This window comes from Triticum urartu, chromosome 3A (genome assembly GCF_056163025.1).
Source record: "Triticum urartu cultivar PI428250 chromosome 3A, HENAU_Tu73, whole genome shotgun sequence".
Classification (NCBI taxonomy): Eukaryota; Viridiplantae; Streptophyta; class Magnoliopsida; order Poales; family Poaceae; genus Triticum; species Triticum urartu.
Window position 1 is genome coordinate 529,133,462 of NC_141875.1, and position 27,334 is coordinate 529,160,795.

Consider the following 27,334-nt stretch of genomic DNA (forward strand, 5'->3'; position numbering starts at 1 on the left):
TCGATCAGTTGTGCTGCGACAAGAAGCGGAAGGACTGCGGAAGTCCCTGGAGCATTCAGATGCATACTTTCTGGTGCAACAGCGAGCGTTGGAGGATTTTAGCGCCAAACAGGACAAAGCTAATCAGCTTGCTAAGCTTATTGCCAGCATGGTGGATACCCAGGATAACGTTTCTTGAGCTCTTCTGAAGTGGTTTCAGTTATGCTCTTGTTTTGTTGCCGCATTTATTTGCACCGGTGGCCAATTTTGACAGCCAGTGTATATGATATGCTGCTTTGTTCCCTATATTTGCACTGGTGGCGAACTTTGATGCCCAGTGGATGTAATATGTGTAATAGCCGTGATAGCCTAGCGTTAGTTGCTTGCTTATTTATTTCCTTGTTGTCTTGTTTATTTGTAGTCATTGCAGTTCTTTTTCCGCGGTTAACTAGTGGCTGCAGTAACCTATTTTTTAAAACTAGGCCACAATAACCATGGGCTAATATTTACTGTAGTGACACTGGGCCTCCTACGGGCCGTAGAAATAGTGGGCCTTCTATGGGCCGTAGAAACAGTAAGCCTTCTACGGGCCGTAGAAACAATGGGCCTTCTACGGGCCGTATCATCAATGGGCCTTATACGGGTCGTATGATTGATTGGCCAAACATGGGCCAATAACATGCCGCATTATGGCCGTAAAAGGGCTAGAGTTGGAATCGTCCGTTCATGGGCCGACCGTAACGGGCCATCGTTAATAGGCCGTATTTGATGACGCTATGAAAACGGCCCAACGTATTAACGGACCACAAATGGGCCGACTGTAACCATGGGTTGAATTTGGCCCACAAGCAGAAAATGACAGTAAAGGGCCGTAAGTAAACGAATGCTGGAAATGAGCCCAAGAATAAATGGGCTCTGAGAAGGCCGAAAGATAACATGGGCTGGAAACGGCCCAACGGAATAACGGGCCGTTAATGGGTATAAAGTGATACACTGTTCATTACGGGCCAGTTTCACCACGGGCCGTTAATGGGTGTAAAGTGATACATTGTTCATTACGGGCCAGTTTCACCACGGGCCGTTAATAGGCCAAGAGTTACATAGGGCCTCATATGGGCCGAAAGACGTCATGGGCCATACATGGGCCAGAAGTGAAAACGGGCTGGAATCGTATTGGATGGCCCAGATGACGCTACTGGGCCTAATTCGGATAGGGCGTAACAGGCCTTGGGTTAACGGGCTGTAAATGGGCTATATGCGAACAGGCCGTTAACAGGCTTTCCATGGGCCGGCCTGCCACCTTTTGACCAAGTCAAACGGCCCGGCCTTTTCAAAGGAATGGGCCTCTATTGGGCCATGCCACGTGTCGACGTATCATAGGCGCCTATCTGACCCACTGACGAGCTGACACATGTTTCATCTGGCCAATAAGAATTTTACATGTGGAAATTTCCCATTGGTCGAGGCTGTTAACGGGTTATCGGATCCAAAACCTGACCCGATAGCTTAACGGTGTTCCGTTACGGTGGATGCCACGTATCGGTCACCCTTGATGAAAGCACTTCTATGACGCGCAATTTATCGTCATGGAAGTGGACACTTCCGTGATGATAATTTTGGTAATGTCATGGAACACTTCTACGACAGCACAGGTATGACTATCTTGATTCTGTCATAAATTTGTCATGGATGTACATGCATGACAAAAAACGCGACCTACTGTGACAAACACGTATCATCACGGAAGTGTATTTTTTTGTAGTGTAGGTCTATGGTAAACTACTCACGCTTCATCGAAGAGGCAATGGTGTTGGTGTAGAAACCCTCCGTGACCAAATCCCCCTCCGGCAGGACGCCGGAAAAGGCCCCTAGATGGTATCTCACGGGTATAGAAGGTTGCGGCGTTGGAAAAGTGGTTTCGTGGCTCCCTTGGAAGGTTTTGGGGTATTTGAGAATATATAGGCAGAAGAAATAGGTCGGTGGAGCCACAAGGGACCCACAAGGGTGGGGGCGCGCCCTACCCCCTGGGCGTGCCCTCCAACCTTTTGGCCGCCTCGTGGCTTCTATGACTTGCACTCCAAGTCCTCTGGATGTCTTCTGGTCCAAGAAAAATCATCTGAAAGTTTCATTCCGTTTGGACTCTGTTTGGTATTCCTTTTCTACGAAACTCTAAAACAAGGAAAAAATAGAAAGTGGCACTAGGCTCTAGGTTAATAGGTTAGTCCCAGAAATCATATAAAATAGCATATTGATGCATATAAAACATCCAAAACAGATAATATAATAGCATGGAACAATCAAAAATTATAGATACGTTGGAGACATATCAGTCATTTGAATACTCGGGTAGCCCTTGATGAATTGGATCGGTGAGAGGAACATCCTCAATATAGAACCACTATGAAGTCCATCCCTCGGGATCTTTCTGTGGGGTCCCGATTGAGCACATTGTCCCAGCTATTCTCCATACTTCGGTGCCGCCTACCTCAAGTATAGATCCCTCTCGAAGGCGGGGGACAAGACATAAATACTTCCTCCATAAGTCAAAGTGGGGCTCACAACTCACAAATATCTCTGTTGGTGTACAAAAGTAGGGGTCCTTTTTGTACCCCTTTACTTGTGCACGGGCAGTCGCAGCCACACGCCTGCGGCCACACTTGGCGGGGCAGAGGAAGCGAAGACACAAGACTACCAGGGCAGCACCAAGCCGAAGGCGTGAGAAGCAGAGGGACAATGTGGGCTTTCCCCGGCAAGAGCCTTGCCGGGGAAGCTTACGTAGCCCTGGCAAGAGCCTTGCCGGGGCAACTTGCCCAACACCACCAGAGCCGCCACCCTTGAGCCTAAGAGTTCCAATACCATCGACAACATTGGAACCAAGGCTCGGGAGGCGCCTGCATGGTGGCATGCGGATCTTTGTGAAGACCAAGAACATACAAGACTAGATGAGAACCAGAAGACAGAAACCCCCCGGCAAGATCCTTGCCGGGGACGCTCACGAGACCCCCGGCAAGACCCTTGCCGGGGACACCTGCGAGACCCGGCAAGGCCCTTGCCAGGGACAACTGCGGGGCTACAGCCAGGCCCCCACCTGCCAAGGCTCCACCACTGTTCCAACACAGTAGTCCACCCGCCAACAAGGCAGGCACCTGTGTGGCGATGTGCAGCTTCTAGGCCAACTCAGCAAGCACGTGCGTGGTGGCATGCAGATCTTCGTGAAGACTCCGCCACCACACCAACTCAGCAGCCAGCCAGCCAGCATGGCGTTGCATGCCAAGTTAGCTTGGTCGCGCGTTAGTGCGAGATGAGGCGGCGACAGACGAGGCGAGCTTCCTTGCCATCCCCGATAAAGTGAGGGGGCACGTCGGTAGCGCATTAAATGTGTTTGTCCTACAGTACCAGGTGATAGACTTGTATACAGTACAAACTTTCCACCTCATGTGTGCCACTGTGATGCCCATTTGTCTATAAAAGGAGGCCCGAGGCATACTGGAGAGGGATTCGAACTTTTTGGACCCTGCACGCTTTGTAGCTAGTCCAAGAACACCAGATAAACAGAAACCAGCAGGAGTAGGGTATTACGCATCACTTGTGGCCCGAACCTGGATAAATTCCCCCATGTTAATCTTCTAAACCCGCTCTTTCCACAGCCCCGCGCCCGCCAACCGTAGAAGGGATTCCCTATGATCCCATAGGTGTCGTTTCCACCGACATCTTTGGCGCGCCAGGTAGGGGGCGCAAGCTGTGAAAATCCGGTTTTTGAGCCAACTTACTGTCACACCTTGATTTTCATGCCACTACACTTAAGCTAACAATCATGATAAAATGTGGTTGACAAAAACTTTTGAGTGTTTTGGACCTTGCCTTGATTGGATTTTGTCTGTTGTTTGCAAGTGCTCTAAAAATCAAATAAATCCTCCAACTCCTATACTTCATCTCCTTGCTCCAAACTCTTGAACCAATGATCATGCCATGTGTATAGGACATAAAAAATAATTTCTTACAAAAATAATTTGGCCAAATAGTATTTTCAAAAATTAATTTTTCAAAAAACCCTGAATTGAGGTTTGCACTGCAAGTACTTAATTAAGGGCAGTAAAAATCTTTCCAAAAATACTTTTGACTCCTATTAGATATAGGATACCCAGAAACCACAAAAATATAATTTTAAAATTTATTTTCCTATTTTCTTTAAAGGATTTTTCTTAAGGCCAGAAATGGTCTTTAATAGGTTAAAATTATTTTAAAGCTTGAAAAATATTTTGGAAAAACCTAGGAAAACTCAGTGGACATATATTGTCCATATATAAGAGTTTCAACACATGGTCATGTTCAAAATATTGGTCAAATCCCTAAAAAAACCCTTTCTAGATATTTCAAGCTTTTGAAATATTTACAAAGGAAATATTCTCCAAAAATTCCAAGGAAAATCCAGCAAGTCACAAATGCATATTGTGATCACCTTGCAAAGCCTCATATGAATCAAGGTCATTTTGGTTCACCAAAATGCCCCAAAACCCTCTCTGACCAGAATCAAATTTGAACAACTTTGTACTATCAACTTTCTCCCCTTGACCCCAACTTTTGTGAGAATGTTAACATGACCAAATGAGGCCACTACACCAAGTGGTGCATCAAGGAGAAGTGATTTGCTCAACTAGATCTACACAAGTTCATTTCTGCTAATTTCTAGGGTTTACAAAAGTTACATTGTGAACTTTGCCCAAATGAGCTCAAGGTTGGTGGAAGGCCCTAATTGTATGTGCAATTTCACCCTATGGAGTCTCATGCCAAATGGAATTCATTTACCTGCCCAAACCAACAACAAACACCTTCTGCCACCTTACCAAAATTCCATTTTTGACCACTTCCACTAATATCCATGACCCTATCTTTTTACCACAGCCCCTCCTAGTTCCCTTCTACCTCTAGTAAAAAGCTCCAACCCTGGTTCAATACTGGAGGAGGGTAAAACCCTAGTTTACCCCTCCCTTTTTACCATGGCAGCACCTCTTTTCCCTCCCCCTTCTTTCTTATGGACTTGCCTTAACTATTAAGCTTTATGGAGCATATCAGAAACTCCCAGGAGCTAGTGGACAGGCTTGGCCACGCGCAGGAAGCCATTTGCATGCCATGGCATGCAATGGCCGCACTCTAGAGCACGCTACAGTGCACCAGGGCACTGTAGTCGCCCTCTGCCCGATGCTCCCGTCGACCTTGGGCGCCAGGAACATGTTCCCCGAGGCCGCCTCGGCGTGCGTGACACGCTACGCGGTCGGCCCCCTCCTCCTTCTCTCTCCTTTGAGCCGCCGTCGCGTGCCCGAGCACTGCCCGACTCGGCCACTCCCTGGCCACGCGGCTGGCCCGCCTCTGACCTCGCCCCGCTCCCCCTCTCACCTCCCTCGCTCCTGGACGGACTCCACGAGCACCACTGACCCAGCCTAGCCCCTCCCAACGGTCCCCAGGATCGATTCCACGGGCACCCACGAGCGCGGCTCGCCGTGCACCATGGCCTCGCCATATAAGGCCACCCCGAGCCCTCTTTGTTCTCCGTTTGCTCTCTCCCCCTCCCGTGCATCCCCTAGATCAACCTACCTCTCCCTCTCATGCCCTCCACCCACCTCCATGGCCGGAGCCATGTCGTCGGCCTCCTCATAAATTCGCGCTCTGCGGTCTCTCCCCTCCCCTTTAGACTCCACCAGAGCATCACCAACCTCCCCAAGGACATCTCCCGAGCTCCATTTCTTCCTCTCCGCGGCTGCAGCGTCGTGTCCCACCCATACCATCGCCGCCATCCGCCGCGGGCAATGCGCTGCTCGCGTCCGACCACCCCAGTGATCGTGGCGCACCTCAACGGATGCGGCACGCTCTCCTGAACACGCCAGTGTGCTGGGAGTCGACGGAGGTGGCCTGTGCCGCCGGGGAGAGCGCCGGCGCTGCTCGGCCTCGCCTCCTCTGGTTCCCGTCGCGCCACGCGGGAGGTTGAAGGCGACCTGCCGCTGGGGCCCGCGCGTCAGCGACCCAGTGGGCGGGCCCGCCCGTTTAAGTGGAGATGGCTTCCGCCGTTACCGCCTCTCCCGCGCGAAGGCGTATTTTCATGAAGCCGCTTCCGACGTGGCCCCTGCGCGCGTGCGGCCGAGCCGCTGGGCCGGCCCGCTGCCTATCCCTCGCCCAGTGTGCAGGATAAGGGTAAAACCCTTCCCCTTTTCTTTTTCTTTTTCTGTAAACTTGTAAAATCCACAAATAATTCAAATGATATCCAAATTTGATGATTCAAATTTCTAGGGGATCCAAAAATCATGATCTATCACATGGTGCTAATTGCACATATTTCCAAAAACTTTCTCCTCAGAAATATTTATCAAAATCCCATTTTCCATTTCTGTGATGAACTTTAGAAAATCACAGAGAGCTCAAATTTGATCCAAATGCCATGATTCAAATTCCTAGATCTTTCTAAGTTCATAACTTAGTTTATGAACATTTTTCTTAATACTTTCTGTACCACATAAAATAATGAGCCATTTCTTCATATCTGTCAACTTTGCAAATTCATAGGAAATTCATTTGAACTCCAAATGTAGTGAAACCAACTTCCAGATGCTTCTAAAATCATGATTTGTTAAATGGGTGCCTTTGCTCATTTTTCAAAAATATATTTCTGTACACTTCTTGCAAATCCATAAATCCATTGATTCTATCATATTGAAATGTTCAGAAATAACCACTGATCCAATTCCAATGAAACCACTCTGGTTATTTTTCATATAACCAGAGATGTCCTAGAAAAGTCAAATTAATATTTTTAGAGCACTTTTATTTCCTACCTTGTTGTGTTGCTTATTATGATTGTTCCGACGTTAGTTGACGAAGTAGACGGAATACGTGGAGAAGGACCAGAAGATTTGAAGACTTTGTTAAAACAGGCAAGCAGCCCTTTGACCATGTCTATGAAACCCTTTTTATGCATGTCATATAGCACCATATTGTTGTTGCAACGGAATCATGATGAGGAGGTAACCACTTTTGATGGGTTGCCTCTGTTACTTCCTCGTTGATACTTGCATTGTGCATGACCCTACCCCCTTATGAGGGTTATGCCGGTGGGAGTAGATAGGATGCTAAAGTAGTTGCTACGCAAAAAGGGACGGGAATATGCATGGTGATGGAGACAAAGTATTTTCAAAAGACTTTTCAAAAAACCCCATCGGGTGCCACTTATGCCCGGGGGAGATGATGAGTTGGGTAACCACTTGATGATGAAGTGGTGTACCGAGGCAAGTGTATGTGTTGTTTTTCAAAACGGATTGGTTTAAGTTGCGACCGTTATTCCAACCTTACATGCGCAACCACTCTACCCTTGTATGGGAAAGGGCATTATTGATTACCTAGGCCGATACTAGCTTGGAGCCCGCATTACTAGTGACGGGAGATTTGTTGGTGCGCTCTCTCGGGACGGGGTCGTGCTAGGTAGGGCGGCCATGACTGTTTTCATAGGGCACTGGATACACCGTTGTGTCCCCTCTCAGATGTTACGATCTTGAGTGAGTCTCGTATGATGTACATCATGAGGATACGGAACAACGAGTGGACTCCTTGTTAGTGTCGTCTAGGGAAAGATAGTGATCGGGTGCTTACCCCGGGTACTTGAGGTACCGCGGGTCGTGGATGACACGAAAGTTCCCCGGATCTTGTGGGCAAAGTGTGCAACCTCTGCAGAGTGTAAAACTATTCGAATAGCCGTGTCCACGGTCAAGGACAGTTGGGTAACCGCTCTTGGGCTACGTCCACTTGTTTACAAACCAGTGTGTGTGGGAAGAACTACTTGGGTCAAGTCAAAGGACTTGACATGGATGAGTTGGGTTGGAGCCCACTCCCTTTATGTTGATATCTGTAACCTGTCCTCTTGGTTACTTGAATTCTCCTGATGCATGTCTTACAAGTTGTTGAACATGTCATTGCACTCAAAACTAGCTTTCCGCAAAAATTTACCTATATCATGCATTGTTGTATCTTGAACCAAAACATGGGTTGCTTGCGAGTACATTCAAAGTACTCATTGGCTTGCCGCTAGTTATTTTATTGGCCAGGCATGAAAGAACATGATATGAAGAGGAATACTTCGGTGACGAGCATGCGAGCTAGGACGCTTCCCAGTCAGAATGCCTGTAGGGTTAAGGCAGATGGCATGGGTCCAAGTTATCGATGAAGATTTCCGCTGCAATGTTATAATCAAGACTTGACCATAATGGTCCTACTTGTGTGTGTTCAGTGAGCATTGATCTCTGGGATCACTGTACACGTGCATTCGGTGATCACGACTTATGAGTCGGGGTCCCCACACTTACCGACTCCTTCGTCATGATGGCTCGAGAAGAGAAGGCGACATCAATCAGCCGCACTCTTGTGTCGTCCGCAACCACAACAACCGTCCGCGTGGCCGCAAAAAGCTAAGTTACGCACAACTTTGAGCAATTCTTCTTAATATAAGGTTATTCTCCTCAAAAGATCTTGCTCTTTGTACAGAAAACTTGCACGCAATGGGACCCTTCCGCTATTGGCAACACCCTTGTTCTGTTTCGAGTCCGCTCAACAGTTCAAGCAGCCGCGCTGAGAACGGCAAGGTGACCTGCCCGCTATTAGCAACGCCCTTGTTCTGTTTCAAGTCCACTCAACATTTCAAGCGGCTGCGCTGAGAGCGGGAAGGCTGCTAAGGATCCGTCCTCAAAGCACCATAGCATGGGTTTACGCGTCAGTGAACCTATCCTACTAGGCGTAGGGTGTGTACGTACAAAGAAAGATCAATACAGGAAGATAGCATGTTTCATCTTAAAGTACTGCAGAGTTATATTACATCAATTGTTGCTACGGTTCTAACTTAAGATAAAATCATCTTGGTCATGAACTCGCAGCGGCGCCTAGTCTCGGCGCTGGCCCTCCACCCTCCTGACTCCGTCGACACGGATGATGATGGGCTCGATACGCTCTACGAGCACCGCGAGGTCCACATCCTCCGGCAAGCTCTCCAGTGCGTCGGCAAAGTCGACATTGGGGTTCCAGTACGCCACCTTGGTGAGGACCTTGGTCAGGGCGCCCTGGCAGAGCTTCCGGGCCTCATTGGCCAGAGAGGTCGCTCGGTTGGAATGAAGTTGCTCTAGGGCTTCCAGGATGCCCTCGATGAACAAGGTCAGCCTGGCGTTGGGGCTCATGTTCACCTCCGGGAGTACTTGAAGTTCGGCATGCCCATGGCGGCTAGCTCCGTGGTGAGCCTCTCAATGACATCGACGAGGCGGCTGATCCAGAGGTTTACGCTCTTCGTGTAATCCTTGTGTTCGGCAGCGTCATTGCTCCACAGACGCTTCTCGTCCTCCAGGGCCTTGTTCAGGGTCTCCTCACGAGCTCCGGCCTTTGAAAGCTTCACCTCCAAGCCGTCCAGTTTCAGCTTAAGGTCATTGATGGAGTCGTTGGCCTCAGAGAGCAGCTTGGCCTTGTCAGAGACTGTGGCCTGGGCATCCGCCAAAGCGCATTTGGCCGTGTCCCTCTCCTCTGTCAGCTCCAAGACCACTTTCTTAAGCCCATCCCGCTCCAGCTCAAGCTTCTCCATTTCGCTGGCATGAACCCGAGCCCGAGCATCGAGCGCGTCTTTGTGCCTCTTCTCCAGCTCTTGGGTCCGCTGCGTGACGAGATTCTCGACCTCCTCATCCTTGCCGCGGAGTGTGGCGGCGAGCGCCTCCTCACGGGCGGCAAGGTCCTCCTCCTGGGAGTTCAGCAGAGCCTGGTGCTGTTGCCGAGCGGCCTTGTCCTTGGCGGCCTGTTCCTTCTCCACCTCTTGGGCCTTCTCGATGTCAGCCCTTCAGGATGAGCTCCCGTTTGCACCCAGCCAGCCCGCCCTGGGCAGCCTTCAGTTCTTCCCAAGCCTCGCGGAACCAGGCCTGCGTCTGAGCGAAGCGCTCCTCGAGATTCGCCTCCGCCTTGTCCGCTGCCGCCATCCTGGATTTCGCCTTGTCTAGGCGGGCACGGTGGAGTGACTGGAGCTTCTAGAAGTTGACGGTCATGGCCCGGAGAAGTTGCTCTTCTTGGGAACCGCCAACGCTCGGTTCATCAACAACCTAGAGCCCGGCGATGGCAAGCGCCTCGTTGTCAAACACCTCTGAAGGAAATATGCCCTAGAGGAAATAATAAAGTTGTTGTTTATATTTCCTTATATCATGATAAATGTTTATTGTTCATGCTAGAATTGTATTAACCAGAAACTTAGTACATGTGTGAATACATAGACAAACAAAGTGTCACTAGTATGCCTCTACTTGACTAGCTCGTTGATCAAAGATGGTTAAGTTTCCTAGCCATAGACAAAGAGTTGTCATTTGATAAACGGGATCACATCATTAGAGAGTGATGTGATTGACTTGACCCATCCGTTAGCTTAGCACTATGATCGTTTAGTTTATTGCTATTGCTTTCTCCATAACTTATACATGTTCCTATGACTATGAGATTATGCAACTCCCGGATACCAGAGGAACAGTTAGTGTGTTATCAAACGTCACAACGTAATTGGGTGACTATAAAGATGCTCTACAGGTGTCTCCGATGTTGTTTGTTGAGTTTGCATCGATCGAGATTAGGATTTTGCATCGATCGAGATTAGGATTTGTCACTCCGTGTATCGGAGAGGTATCTCTGGGCCCTCTCGGTAATGCACATCACTATAAGCCTGGCAAGCAATGTAACTAATGAGTTAGTTGTTGGGGATCATAGTAATAATTCAAAATTTTCCTATGTGTCACCAAGATCAATCTAGGAGATGCTAGCAACGAGAGAGAGAGAGAGAGAGATGGAGTGCGTCTTCATATCCTTGAAGATTGCTAAGCGAAAGCATTACAAGAACACGGTTGATGGAGTCGTACTCGTGGCGATTCAAATCGAGGAAGATCCGATCTAGTGCCAAACGGACGGCGCCTCCGCGTTCAACACACGTATAGCCCGGGGACATCTCCTCCTTCTTGATCCAGCAAGGGGAGAGGAGAAGTTGAGGGAGAACTCCAGTAGCATGACGGCGTGGTGATGGAGGAGCTCATCGTTCTCCGGCAGGGCTTCGCCAAGCACTGCTGAAGAGGAGGACGAGTAGGAGAAGGAGAGGGCTGCGCCAGGGGAAGGGTATGGCTGCCCTCCCACCCCCTCACTATATATAGGGGGAAGGGGAGAGGGGGAGGCACCCTAGGGTTTCCCCAAGGGGGCGGCGGCTAGGGCAGATTGGTTCTCCCTAGGGAAACCCTAGGGAGACTTGCCCCCAAAGCCAAGCAGGTGGAGGCTTGCCCCCCAAGCCAGGTGGAGGCGCCCCACCTCCCCAATTAATGTGGGAAAAGGGTGTGGGGGTGCATAGCCCCTTAGTGGGCTGGTTTGGCCCCTCCCCTTGGCCCATGAGGCCCTGCAACGCTTGTCGGGGCTCCAGAAACACCTTTCGGTCATGCTGGCCATAGCCTGGTACCCCCAGAACACTTCCAGACTCCAATACCCTTCGTCCAATATATCGATCTTCACCTCCGAACCATTCCAGAACTCCCCGTGACGTCCGGGGTCTCATTTGGGACTCCGAACTACCTTCGGTAACCACATAATATTCCCATTACAACTCTAGTGTCACTGAACTTTAAGTGTGTAGACCCTACGAGTTTGGGAACCATGCAGACATCACCGAGACACCTCTCCGGCCAATAACCAATAGCGGGATATGGATACCCATATTGGCTCCCACATGTTCCACGATGATCTCATCAGATGAACCATGATGTCGGGGATTCAATCAATCCCGTATACAATTCCCTTTGTCTATCGGTATGTTACTTGCCTGAGATTCGATCGTCGGTATCCCCATACCTTGTTCAATCTCGTTACCGGCATGTCTATTTACTCGTTCTGCAATGCATCACTACAAAAAATACACTTCCGTGATGATACGTGTTTGTCACAGTAGGTCGCTTTTTTTGTCACGCATGTACATCCATGACAAATTTATGACAGAATCAAGATAGTCATACCTGTGCTGTCGTAGAAGTGTTCCATGACATTACCAAAATTATCATCACAGAAGTGTCCACTTCCATGACGATAAATCGCGCGTCACAGAAGTGCTTTCGTCAAGGGTGACCGACACGTGGCATCCACCATAACGAAACGCCGTTAAGCTATCGGGTCGGGTTTTGGATCCGATAACCCATTAACAGCCCCGACCAATGGGGATTTTCCATGTGTAAAATCATCACTGGCTGGAGGAAACACGTGTCGGCTCATCGTTGGGACAGATGTCAACCACTCATTGGACGGAAGGCGCCTATGATACGTCGACACGTGGCACGGCCCAACAGAGGCCCATTCCTATGAAAAGGCCGGCCCGTTTGACTTGGTCAAAAGCTGGCGGGCCGGCCCATGGAAAGCCTGTAAACGGCCTATTCGAATATAGCCCATTTACAGCCCGCTAACCCAAGGCCCGTTACACCCTATCCGAATTAGGCCCAGTAGCGTCATCTGGGCCATCCAATATGATTCCAGCCCGTTTTCACTTCTGGCCCATGTATGGCCCATGACGTCTTTCGGCCCATATGAGGCCCTATGTAACTCTTGGCCTACTAATGGCTCGTGGTGAAACTGGGCCGTAATGAACAGTGTATCACTTTACACCCATTAACGGCCCGTGGTGAAACTGGCCTGTAATGAACAGTGTATCACTTTATACCCATTAACGGCCCATTATTCCGTTGGGCCGTTTCCAGCCCATGTTATCTTTCGGCCTTCTCAGAGCCCATTTATTCTTGGGCTCATTTCCAGCATTCGTTTACTTACGGCCCGTTACTGTCATTTTCTGCTTGTGGGCCAAATTCAACCCATGGTTACAGTCGGCCCGTTTGTGGTCCGTTAATACGTTGGGCCGTTTTCATAGCGTCATCAAATACGGCCTATTAACGATGGCCCGTTACGGTCGGCCCATGAACGGACGATTCCAACTCTAGCCCTTTTACGGCCATAATGCGGCCTGTTATTGGCCCATGTTTGGCCAATCGATCATACGGCCCGTATAAGGCCCATTGATGATACGGATCGTAGAAGGCCCATTGTTTCTACGGCCCGTAGAAGGCCCATTATTTCTATGTCCCGTAGAAGGCCCACTATTTCTACGGCCCGTAGGAGGCCCAGTGTCACTACAGTAAATATTAGCCCATGGTTATTGTGGCCTTATTTTAAAAAATAGGTTATTGCAGCCACTAGCTAACCGCGGAAAAAGAACTGCAATGACTACAAGCAAACAAATAAACAAGACAACAAGGAAATAAATAAGCAAGCAACTAACGCTAGGCTATCACGGCTATTACACATATTACATCCACTGGGCATCAAAGTTCGCCACCAGTGCAAATATAGGGAACAAAGCAGCATATCATTTACACTGGTTGTCAAAGTTGGCGACCAGCGCAAATAAACGCCGTAGCAAAACAAATCCAGAACTGAAACCACTTCAGAAGATCTCAAGAAACAATATCCTGGGTACCCATAATGCTGGCAAGATGCTTAGCAAGCTTATTAACTTTCTCTTGTTTGGCGCTTAAATCCTCCAGCGCTTGCTGTTGCACAAGAAAATATGCATTTGAATTCTGCAGGGACTTCCTCAGTCCTTCAGCTTCCTGCCGCAGCACATCTGATCAATGTCTTTTGACTTGAAGTTGAGACTCAAGAAGACGAACTGATTCAGGCAGCGAGTTCAAAGAGCTTGTGCCAGCAGTAGTGGCCAGTAACTCGAACACTACATCAAGACAGGACTTTTGGGTTCCCTCACTGTCGTCAAGATAGTTTTTATCAGCTTTCTTGGAGACCAACAGGGATGTCTCACTATCTTGAACCTTATCTGCATTACTTCCTTTACCATTGGATAACGCGGTACTGTTCTCCAATATTTTGTCCGCATTCTAAAAGAGAAACAAGCAGACACATCACATGTTTACCATGTTGTATATGAAACTCATTTTGGTAAATGAGTTCAATAGTAAAGTGGACAGGATAACAGCATAAAACAAACATATATCTATGTACCATGGTCACTTTATGGTCTATACCATTCTAGTTTTTGTTGCCAAATCAAGATAGAGACACAGTTCAAATAATATTTGTTCAAGACAAAGCAGAATAGACAGAATATAAGTGTGGGTAACTATAGAGCAATAACAACACTTGTAATGTGCATGACATGAGAACATAACTGTTTATTCAATTGAAACTGAAATCAACATAGAGCAGGTTACAATAGCAAACCAGTTAAATAAACAGGTTTAAAACATACCTGTTGCGCCATTGGAGTTTCAATTCCATCCTTCAAATTTGAAAATAGTTGGTATGAGTAAATACATTCATGCAAGATCAAAGGAGTATGAACCATAGCTACAAAACCTGACCTGAGAACAAATCTTCTTCTCCTTTAAGCGTTGAGTTGGGATTCGGAGTGGTGGTCCTCGTGCTTTGGGCACTGCAGTTCCCTTACTAACTGCTCGTGTTTGGGTGCTCTGTGGTGGAGACGGTGATGTGTTAACTGGAACTGGGTTACTATCTGCCGGGTTGGGGTTAGAAGGGGTGTAGCTGGTTCTCTGTCCAACTGGGTAGGGGTACAATCTGCGAGAGTCTGGGTTATGTGTGGTGGATCTGGTCCTTGGGCAAGTACAACCGTGGTTCTATCTGCATCAACTGGTAGCACTATCTTTTCTGAAGACCGTGTTGTTACTCCCTTAGATACTGCCATCACGCTCTCCAATTCAAATGGCTGATAAACAAGAAAAGTAATTGAAAGTATAGACATTGTATGATAGACAGGTGCAATGGATAGTGGGGAATAAAAGAGGGCATGAAATAATTCATATTTATGTTGTCTAACCAAACAGGATAGCATGACACAATTTCACATATATGATGGCTAACTAAACAGGATAGCATGACACAATTTCACATTATGACGGCTAACTAAAAAAGATGGAAAGACATAGTTCAAAATATGAGACTATGTAAACAGGATGACATGACATAACTATATAATGTGTTTATTAAATAGGTTGGCATGCCATAATTCACATACATTCACGGATAGAATGCCATAATTCAAAATATGATGACTGTAAACACTAAACAAGATGAGATGATATAACTATATGATGTCTTTATTAAATGGGTTGCCATGCCATAATTCAGATGGATGATGTGTATGTACTATGTAAACATGATGGCATGATATAATTCAAATATATTATTTATATAGTAAGCAAGTAAGCAGATGGCAATCCATATATGATGTAAAAACTAAGCAATGCAAGACAACATGCATGACATGGGTAATATAACCCTGCCAAGTTTGAGCATAGACCTTAGGGGGAAAATAGGACTGGTCGCCAGTCTCTGAATCCTCCTCTGAGGAGCTCTCTGTAACCAGCAAGATGTCTGCTTCAGCAGGTAGCATTGTCTGCTCTGAATACCTTGTTTTCACTCCAGATACTTCCATCACCGCTTCAAATGGCTGATGCACAGGAAGAGTAGTTGAATATACAAACGTTGTCGCCAAATGGAACACGTAATACAAAAAAATGATAGCATGATATAATTCACATACATGATGATTGGCTAAACAGCATGGCATTGCATAATTCACATATATAATGCCTTTGCAACAAGATAGCATTGTATAATTCACATATATAATGTCTAAGATGGCAATGCATAATTCACATATATGGTAATTAGACACTGAACAGGTGGCATTCACACAAAGCATGTCTAAACTAATCAAAAGACATAGCAATGTGAGACACCATACGCACGATATGAGCAACATAACCCTGCCAAGTTAGAGAATACACCTCGGGGGGGAATAGGACTGGTCATCTGTCTCTGAATCCTCCTCTGAGGAGCTATCTGTAACCAGCGAGATATGCGCTTTGTCAGATAGCATATTCTGCTCTGAAGACCTTGTTTTCACTCCAGAATTTGCCATCACCGTGTCAAATGGCTGATGCACACGAAGAGCAGTTGAATGTAATAACATTGTTGACAAATGTAATATGTAACGAAAAAAAGGATGGCCTGATATAATTTACATATAAGATGACTGGCTAAGCAGGATGGCATTGCCAAATTCACATATATGATGCCTGGCTAAAGAAGATGGCGTTGCATAATTCACATAAACGATGAATAAACTAAACAGATGGCATTCGCACAAAGGATGTCTAAACTAAGCAGATGACATATTTGATGTATAAAGTAAGCAATGCAAGACACCATATGCATGATATAACCAACATCAGCATGCCAAGTTAGAGCAAAGACCTCAGGGGGTAAATAGGAGTTGACTTCTCCTTCTGAATCCCCCTCAGAACAGATATCTTCCTCTCGATTACAATCCAAAATGCGTGGAGGGGGGCTGCCTTTGCGCCTACCATGGAGCAACGTCTGCATGAAATTTTATTGCCACACAAGGCTCGTCTCTTTTGCTCTACATGTTCAGTTCCATTGTTTACAATAACTGTCATGCATAGGAATAAAACATAGTGAGATTATGTAAGGAGTGCATACAGAAATCCAGAGTGATGGTAGCAACCTGTGGATAGACCCAAAACCAATAATAGCAGGCAGATGATGGCTTCAGTTAAAAAATACAGATAATGGCTTCTTTACTGTTTGTTTCCCACCCAACATGAAACTCATAGTAGACACCGGAGATTAACCAGATAGTAGATAGATACTATTGATAGCGGCCCTGATATGTACCCCACAACTATTTAAAAACTTAAGTTTGACCATTAGTTTGGAGCTGACTCGGAGTCTAATCGGTGAACAAGATGATAAAGTAGCATGTAATATTAAGCGATGCATAACGTAAGCAGACACGAAAGAGTGCGACCTCTCTTGCAGACCCGTGTAGTCCTCGAGGTCATCTGCTCGGTTGATGATGGTAGTGCAGTTTTCATGGCTGCTAGCGGCGAGGAAGAAGATCTGAGGCAGCGAAAGAGAGTCTGGAGGCCGGATCCCTGCTGTGATGGACCCTTCTGTCGTTGGAGCAGCTGAACTGGGGTGGACGACGGCGCAGCAGGAGCGGGACAAACCACGCAAGGTTTTCTTTGACAACTATCTGTAAGAGAAGTAGTTCTGTAAGGGCTCGTTTGAATTGGAGGATTTCAACAATGCAGGGATAGGAAATAGACAGGAATATGATAGGAATGCACGTGCAAAACAGAGAATTTAAAAACACAGGATTTCTGCCAATCTGGGTGTTTGATTCACAACAATTGGAAGATCATAGGATGCAAAGAAGCATGGTGAGATTAAGTCAAACCACAAGAAAATGTACGGTTATAATGCTATTATGCTACTATCTCTTAGTCTTTTGCTTCATGAATAGGAATTTCAAAAGGAGGACAAGTGAAAATTAAAATTCCTATGTTTTTTCTTTCAAGGAGACACTAAAGGAACAAATCTGTGTGCTCAGTGGACAATATATATAACATGTAGAGTAAAAAAGAGATGCAACAAGTGTACAACCTCTTTGGCGAAGCCACGTCGATCTCAGGGTGATTGGGTTGGCCGGTGAGGATGCTCTGGCTGACTTGGCTGTCGGAGGAGGGGAAGAAGATCTTAGGCGTCTGGAGATGGAGCCCAAGGTACTGCTCTGCTGTGATGGAGGGTTTCGTCGTTGGAGCAGCTCCGGTGAGTTGTACGACGCCGAGGCTGAAGCAAGACAAGAGAGACAACGAACAATGTTAACCTGAGTGAAATTCTAATAGCATCTCCAATACATGACGTAAAATACATAACCACAAAGTGCTAGATGTAAAATACATCAGCCGCTCATCTGTGAACTTAACTGTCGAAACTGAATTTAACTGTCGAAACTGAACTTAATTGTCGAAACTGAATTTTGCTGTCGAAACTAGACGCACTAGCAAGGTGAGGCTACACGTCGGTCGACTGACTTTTTCATCTCTAGTTAGTCGATTTTGCAGCCGTTGGATACCAAATCAAGGGCTTGCGGTTCATCTTCAACCTCCACCCCCCTGATCCGGCCAAACAGCAGCCCCCCGCCGCCCGCGTTGCGCCGCCCCTCCCGCCCCGAAAACACTCCCCACCGCTGTCCGCCGCCGCCCCGGCCATCCCTCTAGGCCCTTCCCCCCTGTGCCAAGCTTTTTTTCTCCGGCGATCCCACGCCACCGCCCCGCCAACACCCCGCCACCGCCGGCGACCACCGCCCCCATCCTGAACCCTAAGATAGATAGTGGGGTACCTCTCCGGCGAGCCACCCTCCCTGCTGCGGCTGGTTCTTCCTTCACCCCAGCGGCATCGGAGTGAAGTGTAGCTAAATCGGAGCAGCATCGCAAGCAAGAGCAAGAGCGAGAGCAGAAGCGCGAGCAAGAGCAATAGCAAGAGCAGACCAGGCAGGGGACCGAGAGCAAGAGCAGAGCAGCAGCGCGAGCGAGAGCTAAAGCAGCAGCAGGTCCTACTGTTGTGTACGTCGCCGCCGAAGAGCGACGCCGTGGCGGAAGTGGCCGACGACGCCGCCGTGGATTGAGCCGCGCCGTGTTGGCTCGGGACCGAGCGCCGGCAGCACCGTGCGATTGAATGAAGAAGAAAATGCGGCGATTAGTGTACAACCTCTTTGGTGGCGCCGACTAGGCCGCAGCTTCATCCGAGGAAACGGTGATGATGATGCTCTTCCGGTGGTGCAGGTGAAGACGGTGGTGTGGGAATGGAGGTGGCGCGAAAGACGAGGGGAACATCGGGGCAGCTCCTTGGAGGTGGAGGACGGTGTGGCTGAACCGGCGGTACGATGAGATCAACGACGGATCCTCATCTGGTACGGTGGATGAGGGGCGTCGAGGTGTTGCTGTGGACGACATCGTCGGGGAAGAGGCTCCGGCTGGGTGGCGGACGGAGCAGGTGTGGGGTTTCTCGCGGGTTTTCGCGGACTCGGTGTACGAATGGGTGGGCGGATGGGATGGCAAACGCGCTTGTCCGAAATGTGGGGTAAGTTACGAAAGTACCCCCACCGATTTGAGGCGGTTCTTTCGGTTCAGGGGTACCACGGGCATTTCGCGTGTCGAGATTTCACAGGAGGTGGGAGTTTTTGCGCGCGTTGTAATTTTGGAATAGCAAGGCACGGGTTGAGATGGAGGGAGTTGTCGGAGCACAACGAGACAAAGATATATCTTAAATATTTCGGGCTAACAAGGCGCGGGTTGAAATTTCCGGACAAGCCTAACGTGTACTGTACCAAATCAATGCGCCCTACAAATGTCATTCAAAACTTTGAATTCATGTTATGTTCAATTAAAATATTTCGCTATGTGTATAATGCATGCAACCTACTAGTCAAATGAACGTTTTAGTGCATTCCAAACGTATATACTACCGCTTCAATATGAACTAAATTTGAATTCGTTTCTCTATTTGAATAAGATCTACAGTAATGATTGTTGTGAAGTCAAAGCATTTGAATTCGTTTCTCTATTTTAATAAGATCTACAATCATAATTATTGTCAAGTTAAACCATCATTTGTGTATTATCTTCACAGCACACCACATGATTAGTCTCGAGTTACATATGAACTATGTGTACTATATGAACTCGAACTAGATTTTTTGAATCCACTTTATTTTGATTTCAAATCACATTGCATTTCTAGCTCTAGCTAGATCTTCATAATCTAAACCATGTCTCATATGTATAATGTGTTTATCACATTATGTATGGTGCCCCGCCCCATACGCCTACAAGTATTTATATGTGAGTTGCAAACACCACACATTACCACAAATTCAAATAAAATGTGAGAATTTTCGATATATAGTATTGTTTAGATTGTTCGATATTTAGTTGTAAGCTGCAAACGCCACACATTATCACAAATTCAAATAAAATGTGGGATTGTTTGATGTATAGTATGGTTTAGATTGTTCGGCATTTAGCTGTGAGTTGCAAACACCATGAATTATCACATTATGGTATAACATGTGCACAGCACGTGTATCACCGCTATATTCATGCATGCAATGTTTAAAACACTATGATCTCCTATTCAAATATATGAATCCGCTTTCATATCAAATTATGATCTTTGTTAGTCTCTTACACCCACACAATCCTCTAACCTTTGTAGCTACCACTAACTTTCTCTCGTGCATGCACACGCCCTCCTCGCCCTCCCCCTCCCTCGGCATTCTATCCACCAGGCACATTTATTTTTTTCTTTAGGTCGTTCTCCCAGAGTCTCTACAACTCCTTTCCGACACACACTGATCGATAAACCTCTCCAGCGATGCCTGCCTACAACATACAAACACACCTTCAATCTCCTCCTTTATGTGTCCTTGCCTCGTGTCTCTCATACGGCCAGACACACGTGTAAACTCTTGCCCCTCTTTTCATCGCTCTCTCACAACCGCACACTCCTCCCCCTATCTAGCTAGTAGTTGGGCCTCTCGCACCACCTCCTAGCTCCATTCTCTCTGTCTATCCGTCTCGCTGGGCCTTATTAGCCTCTAACAAATGGACATACACCGACTGATCTCTCGCTATACATATAGCTAGCTAGGTCCTTATAACTCATTTTTACCCACACGTCAATCGACCTACCTCATTAGTTGTGTCTCTCCCTTCCTCCGACAAACAACAATTGATCTACCGATCTAGTTAGGTTTGCTTACCAAACACATGGTTCCCCTTCATCATCCATGGATGCGTCCTGACAGATCTATCACGCACAGGCACACACAGAAACACATCCTCACTCTTATTGATAACATTGCAGTTCCACCCTCAGTTTGTCTAGTAGGCCTCTCCCACCATCTTTGAGAAGCAACTCCATCACCCATCCAGCACTCTACCCCTCTCCCTCCCTCTCCCTCCCTCTCTCTCTCCCATCATATTTCCCGTCCTTCGGTTATGTATGGATGTCGACCGATCTCCCTCAAGACATAGCTGGGTATCTCCTTCTCAACACATATACGAGTCGTTCTACCTCTATAGTTAGGCCTCTGCCTACCCCTCCCACCACCCCCCTCCCCCCCCACACACATACCGATACATCGAGCGCTCTAGTCATGTCTCCCTGCCACACACAAACTTGACGTGTGCCCTCTAATGTTCCGGTAGGCCAGTCGCCCTATATCTTTGACTTGTACACACACACAATTTCGATGGCTCTCTTCATCGATCTCGCACGCACCCACTTGATCCTCTCTTCGACTCTATCGATAGCTATGACCCCTCCCTCTCTTCTCGTGGATTGCCCGACTCTCTATGTATGATATGGATAGGCCTCCATTTCACACACATTGCATGCAAAATTTTGTTTGAGATGTCATCGACACATATTCCCACAAATAATTCACAAAATCAACCCCCCACCCCAAAACAAAAAACACTCACGAACGCGGTTTGTATCTCTCACACACACCCACGTAGGTGGGGAACATGCACGAAGAGAAGAGGTGCATGCACGGCGCATGTACTCCCGTCTCTTTCCCAACCACACCCGCGCGGGTACACGGTGGAGCTCATTTCTGTACGAAAAAGGCAGCCCACGTGGTAATTTGGCATGTGTACTGGTTGTCCACTTGGTGGAGGGAGGATCATCTACCACGGGTGAACAAACAAATTGCGACTTGACGTGTTATGTTAAAAAAAGAGGCAAACCATGTGGGGCCTACCTTAGAGGCAAGGCTCTATACACTGGAGTACTTTTGATGTGTCCTGTCAACTCGCAGAACGAGGAGAAGCTTGCTTAGTACGCCATCTCCCCCGCCCACAGGCGCGGTGGCTCGCAGGATGAGGTGAAGCTTGCTTACTACGCCTTACGCCCACTCCCTCGCCCATGCACGCGGTGGCTCGCAGGACGAGGAGAAAAATTTACTACTCCCTCCGTTTACTCCTCGTCCCTACTACCTTGGTTATAGAGATTATATCATATTGTTTGGAATATATATGTCCTTTAGTAGATTTCAATATGAATTACTAGTACATACTCCAAACACCGATGTATATAGACGTATTTTAGAGCGTAGATTCACTCATTTTGCTCCGTATGTAGCACTCTCCCTCGCCCCTCGATCCTCGCCCACGTGGTGGACGTGCAGCAATTCATTCGGTCTCGTATAGCCAGAACGATATATACTGCACTACCATTATTGCTCGACTTCCCGAAGAGGCGAAGAGCCAATCGCAAGGTCAATATTTTCGAGATGCCAAGCACAAGGTTATAGGAGAACGAGTAGTAGGTGCCGCGTCATTTATAAATAAAGTTTTTTTTCTTCAGTGGCACATACGCAATATGATAGGTTCATATGGAGAGAAAAGGAGTACATAGTCAGGACGGGCCAGCCTACACGGTTGCTTGCTGGGGTTGCTCTCTTCACACTCTCTCGCACAAAACGACTGTGGCCACATCTCTAACATCCCGGCGGATCAAGTCCGCTTGGGGAAGGGGTGGATGCTTAGTGTAGATGCGGTGGCCGTCGCCGACGGCGAAAACCCACTGTCGGCACGTCCCGATCAGGGGTCCCCGCCGTTCTCTCTCTCAAAGCCGGTGAGGTTGCCTTCGTCCCTTGCTCACTGCCGCGACGTGGGCAGTTGCCGCCTCCCGCCGCCCTCCTCAAGGTTGAGCTACGTCCCTCAGGTACAACTCCCTTTACAGCCGGCTTGCACCACTGCTCCAACTGCCCACATCACTCCTTGTGGATATTTCTCTACTTCTTTGCCCCGCACATACCTCTACTGGCTTCTACGTACTGTATTTGTGATGAGTTTATGTATCATCAACTAGTCCCAGTAATCTTATTCTAATCACGCTTGTTCAATTTCTTTGCCATAGGGATGCTCATCTCGATTTTGGTGAAACTGCACAAAATGATCCGATGGTCAAAAGGTTGCAAACTTCATTTATTAGGAAGCTCGAACATTGCCAGGAAATTGAAGCCTGGTCAGGGTTCACGGTTCAAGGGCTAGGGACTGCATGGATCGTTTTTTTCTTTAGCTGCCTCTGTTCCAAAATAAGTGTCAACTTTAGTAGTAGTACAACTTTGTACTAAAGTTTGCACAAAGTTGAGAAACTTATTTTGGAACGGAGGGAGTACAGATTTGCTATGATCTGTCAATCATTGAGATGCAATAGCATGGATGTTAGTCTCCTTTGTATTTGATGAAATGTTGCAACGGGCAACCTTGGACGCAAGATACATGTAACAGAAGCTGGAAGCTTCATAGCATTGTACAAATTTATCTCGCTGATAAATTACAGTACGTACTATACTAGTACTTCCTCCATTCCTAAATATAAGTCTTTGTAGAGATTTCACCATGAACCACATGCGGATGTATATAGATGTATTTTAAGTGTAGATTCATTCATTTTGTTTCGTATGTAGTGGAATCTCTACAAAGACTTATATCTACTAGTAATAGCTAGGCCCCACTACTAGGAATTCTCTATCCTCTCCTTGAGCCACATCATCAAAATTGATGTAGCCGTTAGATGAAGTAAATCAGTCCATAATAGCCGTCTGATCTTGACGTTGAGAGGCTCCGCACTAAGCCACATGCAAGCATGCAGAAATACCGTGCCACATGCATGTGAGTGGGTTTTAAATCACATCAACATGTCTGCATGCAAGCATGCACCGGTAGCATGCATGTAAGTGAGCTTTTAAGTCCCATTAACATGTCAAAAAGAAAAATATAATCCCATTATGCAGTAGGAGTTCAGGAGTTGGCTGATCTTTTTTCCTTACGTGGGATGATCTAAATGATGATGGGAGTTTATTTAGTTTGGCTACCACATTTGTCATGCGGTTATAGAGTTTTTTTTGTTCTATGAAATTGATAATTTTGCGCAAAGAGATATACCGTTGTTCCGCGCCAACGCGCGGGGACTCATCTAGTAATATTTAGGAACGGAGGGAGTACTATGTAAAGAGTTAGTTGTCGCACGGTGATAGTAGTGTGAGGTGGGACATGTAATCACTTAGCCTGCGTGTTTTCACTGCTCTTGCACGCCTCCGTTGTAAGAATGGAGAAAATTGTAATCTAGTAGTAGTAGTATACCTCCTTTCGCCGAAAGCGTGGGACATCCAGCAGTCCTACCACCTCAGTAATAAAGACCAATGAGCCGTCAAATCACATAGACCCAACAGTAAGTTGGACGGACGAAGCAATCATCACTCTTGCGCCAGTGAGAGGTCGCGTCCGCTCTGCCCGGGCATGAATGCGGCACCGATTCTTTGGAGCGGCGCTGACCGTTTCGGGCGGGAAGCGCGTGCGGGCGATGGAGGGGCTTTGGGTGGGCTAGGGTGGTCAGGAGCGGGCGTGGCAGCTGTCCGCATATCCCTACCGGACACTCCCGGAAACGAGAGGATGCACCGACTCTCGCGGCTAAAATCGTACACTACACAACATCTCTCTATAGGAGTAGGTCGATCTGTCACTCTCTCTAACACACACATGGTGTTAAACACACACACACACACACGCGCATGCACACGCACGCACCTTGGTCCCGTTGCACCTTCTAACGTGACTTATTACACCTAGACGGAGGGAGTAGTAAGTATACGAGATATGGTGGCACACTGACTTAAGTCGAATACAAGTGGCCAAAATTTGTCTGCATGTTATAATAAGGATTCACTTAAAATAGTATGTGAGCGAACAGAGGGATCAATTGGACAGTGTTCCCGAGCAGTAGCGAGATGTGTGAGGTAAGATACACCGCTAGCGCTTTTAATTTTTCTTATTAATTTGTTTGTTTCACCCTCTGACTGGTGGGACCCAACGTACTACGTGGAGAGAGGTAAGGTGACTAAGGCTGCATTATTTCTGCACCACTGTGGATAGTCTTACCACCAAAGCCACATGACACGATTATGATTGAAATCCCAATGACTCCCACACACACAAAAAAACATGGCATGCTTGTCACACGAGTGCAGGAATGTATAAAAGGTTATTTCTCTCTCGTTGAACATAATGGGAGGGTTGTGTAGCTGGTTAGCCTGTTCGCTTACTCTCTCGCCCTCTCCCGCTAGAGCCTCAGCGCTTGTAGTTGCTCTCTTCACACTCTCTCGCCCTCTCTAGATCTAAACAAGACTTCGTTGGCCTCTCTCTCCCCTCACTGCTGCTCAAAGAGCCGGCAGGATCCGTCCACCGGGAAGGGAAGGAGGCTTAACGCTGTCGCCGTCGGCGAGGGACTACCGGCGCAGCTTTTCACTTTCCACCCAGCGGCGGCGCGGGAGGGCCTCCGACCCCTTCTTCTTCGCCGTCGTCCCATCGCCCACCGAACCACGCCCCAGGAACCTTAAGGTATAATTTACTTACTCCACATGCATTGCTCTAGCTGCATGTATACCATGAGTCTAGGACGTGGTTCAAAGAGGAAAGGAGTGGGGGAAAGTAGTGGGAAAAGTTGTATATAGCATGAATCTAGGACGTGGTTCAAAGAGGAAAGGAATGGGGGAAAGTAGTGGGGAAAGTTGTATCGCATAAATCTAGGAGGTGGTTCAAAGAGGAAAGGAAGGGGCGAAAGTACTAGTTCAAAAAGGAAAGGAAGGGACAAGGCTGTAGAGTTTGAGCAGGACTAGATTTGCTGCGCTCACATGGGGAAAGGCGTCTAAAGATAACAAAACTGGGACCAACACAAATATGCTCCTTGGTTGCTTGTTCTTTGTTGCAACAGACTGTGCATGACCACAGTACATCGGTAGATGCACATGGTGCTGGTGCATCCACTGTCTAGTGCAACTCATTAGTTGTTGTTAATCTAAGGCCCTGTTTGGTTAAAAACTCCCTAGTCCCTACCTGCTGGGTTCCAGGGACTAAACATGGACTAGAGGTTATTAAATGACATGCTAAAAGACCATGTTACCCCTAATAATGAACTAATAGAGACAAGGTGTGATGCGTGGCAGGGGCAACTATTGGAAAAAGTCCCAAAAAGACTCCCTCGGGGTCTTCTTTCTTTAGTCCCAAATGCCCACTTTTAGTCCCTAAAAGTCCCTCCTCTTTGGTTTAGATGGGACTGACACGGAGTTTTTTTAGTCCCTACACCAAAATGTCCCTGTAAACAAACACCCTCTAATAATGCCGCTGGAAAATTGATGTGATGCCACAGTTAAAAGCAAATTACATGTTTAACGAATTTTATTGTTAATATAATCTCTATGTTAATATTAATCAATGTCACCGTTTGAGAAATGCTACTGTCTTGCTTTCTTTCCCATTTAGATAAGGTAGGTGCTTCTTTTTGTTGGCTTCTGTGTCATCCACCGTTATTGACCACTAATTGTTTCCTTTGCACCTCTGTGTAAACAGGGTTATCTGCTTCACCTCGTTGCCATTGTGGCCTTTTGTTGCACTGCACAAAACACTTTTGTTTTAAGAGTGTTTTGTGCAGTTCAACCAAAATGTCACACCGACAACGTTGCTTGATTGCTTGATCTTAGTGGAACTACACAAGAGGAGATCTTACTTCCGATCCGTTAAGGCGAATTTGGTTCAGATCTTCTTCTTGTGAGTTGTTTGAATTCCGCATCATGAGAGGTCAGTACTAGCCTTCTTTCACATGATTCTGCAGTGTGCATTCATATGTTGTGCTACTTGTACGATAATGTTGCTTGATTTTAGTGAACTGCACAAATGGAGACAAGACTTCCAATCTGTATGTGCACTGTAATATCCCATTGAGGTAAGATAAGGATATTTCACAACTGCTGGCCTGTATTTTGCCACTTTCATCAGAAAATTAAGTTTAGTACTATACTTGTGCTCCCTAATTGACATGCCAAATCTTACATTGAAGGCGAAGCTTGTTTGTTATTGAACCAAGTGATGAAGGGGAAGAACAAGGGGAAGAAAAACAAAAATCAACTCCTGGTGTTGTCATGAAAAAGTGGTATTGTACTTGAGAAGTGTTTCATCTGTGTTGTTTTAAATATTTCCTTTCCTTTTTTTCGAGCAAACAGTGATGCTAGCATTTAGTAGTCCTCTTGTCTTTGCACAACAGGATCATCTTCCTCTGAAGAAGAATATGGAGTACGTGAAGTGACTATTTCCGATTATGCCAGGATGAAGAAGCCCTGTCTATCTTATCATCAGAAGGAGCAGTTGAAGGATGGTTACATTACTCCCCACAAGACCAAAGTAACTTCAGCTCAGAAGGACTGACAAGATATCCATTTTTTTGCAGTGATGCGCGAGTACAATGTTGTTCTAGGATTCTTTCTGGTGAGTTCCATTTTTCTAAAAGTGTGCTCTACATGGACCATGTATGTGCCTGTTGAAAC